This window comes from Panthera tigris, chromosome B2, assembly GCF_018350195.1.
Source record: "Panthera tigris isolate Pti1 chromosome B2, P.tigris_Pti1_mat1.1, whole genome shotgun sequence".
NCBI lineage: Eukaryota > Metazoa > Chordata > Mammalia > Carnivora > Felidae > Panthera > Panthera tigris.
The window spans coordinates 47,080,277-47,086,319 of NC_056664.1; the positions used below are offsets into that span (position 1 = coordinate 47,080,277).

The 6,043-nt window shown below is 36.6% G+C and overlaps 1 pseudogene; it reads left to right on the forward strand.

Annotated features, from left to right (window-relative positions):
- Positions 1-3,025: 3,025 nt before the first annotated feature.
- Positions 3,026-3,849, forward strand: LOC102971660 (annotated as a pseudogene).
- Positions 3,850-6,043: the final 2,194 nt, after the last annotated feature.

Below are 6,043 nucleotides of genomic sequence, written 5' to 3' on the forward strand. Positions count from 1 at the left end.
GAAATCAAGAGTCAGATGCTTAACCTACTAAGCCACCTGGGCACCCCACTATGTTCCATATTGCTAAGATAATTTGGTTCTATACAAAGCTGGGAGACCCCTGACCTCCATCTTCTTTTGAGGTTCCTTCTAGAAAATATTATAAACTCCTAACTCCCTAACATGAGATACAAAGAAGTTTAAAACATGATTGCTTCCCAGGGTTGAATTTACCTCAGTCTGGATGCCAAATTGTACATGTGGAGTTGAGACTTGCAATCTTTAAACAATTTGTTTATTTTTACACTTGTGTAATGCTTTGACAAGAAAGTTGCAGGGAGAGAATTCACATTATAGAAAGGAAAGGGAAATCGAGTGCAAAAAGCCTAGAAGAGAATGAAAAAAAAAAAATTGTGACAGTAGGAATTTGCCCTATTGTTTCTATAGTCTTTATATTTTTTTGTAAATTGTCCTTTGGTTAATTGCCTGAAGTTAAAAAGCAATAAAATAGGGGCACCTGGGTGGCTCAGTGGGTTAGGCGACTGCCTTCAGCTCAGGTCATGATCTCACAGTTTGTGAGTTTGAGCCCCGCATTGGGCTCTGTGCTGACAGCTCAGAGCCTGGAGCCTACTTCAGATTCTGTGTCTTGCCCTCTCTCTACCCCTCCCTTGCTCATGCTCTGTGTCTCTCTGTCTCTCAATAATAAATAAAGGTTAAAAATTAAAAAAAAAAGCAATACAATAAATGTTAAACAAGAAGATATCTAGGTGAGTTGACAATAATTCCAAGCTTTGCCTTGGGCTGACAGAAGAGAAAAATGAGAGACATGGAATTGCATAGAGGTCGAGATAAAGATAGATAGTTGGGGGAATAAAGGAGAGGTGGAGGACTCGGATGAGTGAGAGCTGACACTCTCTTGCCTCTCCTATTGGCATTAACCCAACAATTGCATGTCATTCGTTTTTCTATGTATACCCATGGTGCCCCTTGACCCAAAGACTATAAACCTCCTACCTGGTGGTGCCCCATTCCCCATGATCATAAATTGCTACTCCTTACTTTCATCTGAAACTTCCAGTTCTGCAGGTAAACTAAAAACCAATAAGAGATGATGCTTGGTCATAGCAACAAGATTTATTAAGCTACTTTCATGTAGACAGAAATCTCTTTAAAATAAAAATAATAATAATTACTAATGCAGAATTAGCAATTATTTTTTAAGTTTAAAGAGACTTCTATAATCAGCAATTATTACTGATCAAATTAATTCATGAATGAATTGATGAATATGGTGGTCCGTATGTGCCTGACATCATTCAAAAGACTGCTTATAAACCAAGTGGGCCCTGCTCCCAGGCAGTGCTTGGCACAGAGTAAGGAAGCCATAACTATTGGAGGAGTGACTAAATTTAGTGACAAAAGCTTGAGACTCTATTGTCACAATCCTGTCATTAAGTAACAAAGAAAAGGAAAAATATATGAGGAAAAGAACTAAAGGGAAAAAGGGGAAAGGCCAAAAAGAAGGCAAATATACACTGAGAAAGTGATATTTTGGAACAATGCACTGTCTCCTCTTGAGCACATATCACTTTCCTATTCCCAGCACTACCTGCCCTGATACATACTGTATCTTCTTAAAGTTCAAATAATTATTGAAATTCTTTGCAATTATTGAAATAATTCCAAGTTAATAATTTGATTACTATAAAATGTGATTATTCAGAAATTTAATGGCTGACACTTTTAACAAGTCTTTTCAAATTTACCTCTCATTCTTGATCTCATGAAGCTTTATTGTTTGGATATTTAGAATTCCATGAAAAAAAATGCTGCTATAATTTGAATAAAATGCCTAACTGATTTAAGTTGCAATAAAATATTTTTATTCTGGGCTTTGGTCATTATGCTCAGACCTAAGCTAGAGGAAGAAAGCATGGTAGATGAAGGAAAGAAGAAAGGCTTGATTTATTCTATAAAATAAGAGAGACTGTTGAAAGTGGAATAGCATGATATTAACTAATTTGAGGTATAACTGCAGATGAAGTTTTGGGGTGATGGTGGGGTGGTCTGGAGCCGACAGCCTAGAAAGAATTCTTAAATAAGTCTTTGGTGTAAAAAGGTGCTTTCATTAAAGCACGGGGTCAGGACCCATGGGCAGGAGGAGCTGCACTGGGGTCATGAGAGGTTAACTCATTTTAAACCCCCAGATTGGGAGGGGGTCAGAGATAAAGTCTCTAAGGTATTTTGGAAGCAAGGTTTCTAGGACCTTGAGGGACTAGCTGTTGGTAGCGAAATGCCGTTTATTACCATTTAATAAAACCTCAGTCATGAGACCCTTCAGATGTATATCAGGGGGCCATAAGCTTGGAGTATGATTGCCAGCCTGTATCTTGGGGTAGTTGAGATAAAGGAAGTAGACTTACAGGATCCTCGAGGTTGGGATAATGTTAAGCTAAGATTCTCTTTTGCCCCTAGCAAAGTGTCCTCATTGAGGCAACTGGGCTTTTAGTGAGCGGTCACTCTGCTTGTTTCAAGGACTTGTCAGTGGGCTATCAGCAGTAAGGGAATTAATTTTTCATTTGCCTAAGTTTCCCACATCACCCTGGCAAGCAACTAAACCCCTTTTCTTTGTTCTTGGGTAGCCATGAGTGTCCGAGGAATATCACACATATTCCATGACAGGGTTGGGATGGGGGATACTCCCTCATCAACTGCCATATAAAGAATGAATCAGGAGGTGGAGGACAAGGATGAAAGCAGAGACCAGGTAGAGGTTTATTTCAGTGACAGGCCATGAGATGATAATGGCTTCTTGTAGGTTTATAGCAGTGGAAATGGAAGAAAATGGATTAAACTGAGAATGATTTTGCAGGGAAAGCCAACATGATTTACTGATAGACTAGAGGTGGAAAGTGAGTAAAAGAAAGGAATTTTTAAAAAGCACCAGTGGCTTCTTTTTGGAGGAGGAGGCCAGAGTTAGATGTTGGCAGGGAGGCCAAGGCCCCTACCAGTGTAAACAGAGAGCTGGGGTTTAGGCTGTTCCACAATGGGTGAACCAGAGCCAGTGGAGTGTACAGATGAAAATATTCAGGAAGGCCTAAGCGTCAGGCCTATACTTGCAATAAAAAAATAGTTGGAAGATGTTAAGCAACCAGTTCCAATGTGATGATCTTATCATCTGCCCTGCAGAAAGTTAGGACAATAAACAGCTTCATCCTGTACAGTTTGGTCACAAGAATAAGCTGAGAAAACTCAATATGTCTATCCTTATTAATTTCTTAGACTTCATAGACTTTATTTATTTATTTATTTATTTATTTATTTATTTATTTATGTAATTTTTAAGGAGGCTTCATGCCCAGCACAGAGCCCAACATGAGGCTTGGAAATCAGGACCAATCCTGAGATCAAGACCTGAGCTGAGATCAAGAGAAGGACACTTAACTAAGTCACCCAGGTGCCCCAGACCTCTTAGATATTTTGATATGGAGTCCTGGGAATATAAAATGAGAAGAGAAAGCTAGAAGATCTTAAGCTGCTTTTTGTACTAATGCATAGGACTCCATCAAGAGAGACCTTGAGAATTACAAGGAAGGTGAAGAAATGCTAATGCCTTGAAATAGTTAAGATGTTTCAAAAGCATCTACAATGAGTCATTGAGATGACACAGTTGGTTGGCTTCTTTGCCTGATGATTTGCCCCATTCAGAAGCAGATATGTGAGCAAAACTGAAACAAGAGATGTTGATGATAGCAACATTTGAAGTGGTCAGAATGAACTACAGAGAGAAAATGTATTTTGTCTGGAGAGACCAAATGATAAAGATGCTGCTTTGTGTACATAATTGATGCAATGAATGAAAGACAGTGAAGGATGTTTCTTTTTCTTCTTGCTTTTCTTTTTCTCTTTCAATAAATAGCATCGTATATCAGCTAATTTGCTTTTGGACAGCCTTAAAAGAGTTATTACCGGAAGTCATGTAAATGGCTTGAGTCTCCAACTTTTTGAATCACGAGATGTCACAGGCAGTAATTTCATTTTATGGCAAGCATAAGAAAATGAATGCACTTGCATTAGTGCAATCACCTTAAAAACCACAGTATTTGCTGCTATTGTATGGAACATTTCTGTTTTTGGAGTTGAAGTATAACATTGAAGATATTCTCAATAACAGCAAGATTTCATCCTTGAAAAGTAGATTTGTCATTTGTTTTAAGAATGAGAGATAAATAAAGGATATCATGCTATATAAATGTGAAATAATAGTTATAAAAAAAGCAATATTTGTCTATTTTTCAGTCTGAGGCAGAGCACCCCAGGAAGGAACAGACTGGGATGAGGTAGAGTAGCACAGTGGAGAGCAAAGGATGATGGACTTAGAGCTGAGAGGCAAGAAATTGATAACAGGCACACACCTTATTCGGGATGTCTACCCTGTTTACACCATGTTGGATAACAATCCTTCCCTCTTCAAAAGTCAATGCTTTCTGTTTCTTATTGTCGCTTGGAATACTACATAGGTTTTTGTTGGTCTGCTTAATGCCATTTTCACAACAGTGGAATACTGACATAATGTTGTCATCACAGGTCTGGAACGTGCCGGTCTTCAACAAATATTAATCAAACCAATGATCATTGCAGTTGAACTTTTCACATTTTATTGTCTTAAAATACTTCTTTTGTGAATTTTCTATTGCTATCTTTGAGTATTTGTCCAGCTTTTATTATTTGTTTGAATGATTTATATATGCAAGGTATCTAACCTTTTTAGTATTTGCAGAGAAAATATTTTTTCTTAGTTTTACATACTTTTTATTTTTTGTTTTTCCTTTTGTGTTCTTGTTTGTTTTGTTTTTTTAGTAATTATACCTTGAGCTTTCACATGGTCAAATATAATATTCCCCTCTTTTGTGACTTCTTCCATTACCTTTATACTTATAAACATCTTCCCGATTAAAAAAATTTTTTTTAAGTTTATTTATTTATTTTGAGAGAGAGAGCAAGTAGGGTAGGGGCAGAGATAGAGGTAGAGATAGAGGTAGAGACAGAATCCCAAGCATGCTCTGCACTGTCAGCACAGAGCCTGATGCAGGGTTCAAACTCATGAGATCATGACCTGAGCTGAAATCAAGAGTTAGATGCTTAACTGACTGAGCCACCCAAGCACCCTAACATCTTCCCCATTTTAATGGCACATATTCATCATGTGTACATTTATTGTTTTTTTATTATGACATTTAAATTCTTTCTCTAGAATGTATTTTAGTGTGTAATATGAAAAGTATGTGACAAGCCTTGTTAAAATTATATTTGTTTCTAATACATTGAATCATAAATTCAATTAACATTTTGTTAGGTATTTATTCACCAGAAATACTATTGATTGGTTGATTGATTTGTTGTGTAATTGACACCATTGTTTGTTTCAGGTGTACAATGTAGTGATTTGATAATTGTATGCTGCAAAATGATTACCACAGTAAGTTTGTCACCATACACAGTGACACATTTTTTTTTCTTGTGGTAAGAACTTTCAAGGTCCACTGTCTTAGCTGATTTCAAATAAGCAATACAGTATTATTAGCTATAGTAATTATGCTGTGCATTATATCCTCATGACTTATTCATTTTACAACTAAAAAATTGCACCTTTCACCCCTTTCACTGGTTAGTTGTGTCCTCCCCTAGCCCTGCCTTAGGCAACCACCAACCTGTGGTTCATTTAAAAAAAAAATATTTTAGATTCTACATATAAATAAGATAACATGGTATTTGTAATTTTTGTCTGACTTATTTCACTTGGTGTAATACCCTCAAAGTCCATTCGTGTTGTTGCAAATGGTGAGATTTCCTTCTTATTAATGGCTAAATACTATTCCATTGTGTATATTTACCATATTTTCTTTATCCATTCATTCATCAATGGACATTTAGGTTGTTTAAATACCTTGGCTATTGCAAATAATGCTATAATAAACATAAGGATGCATATATCTTTTCGTTAGTGTTTTCATTTTCTTTGGATAAACACCCAGAAGTGGTATATCTATTTTTAATTTTTGAG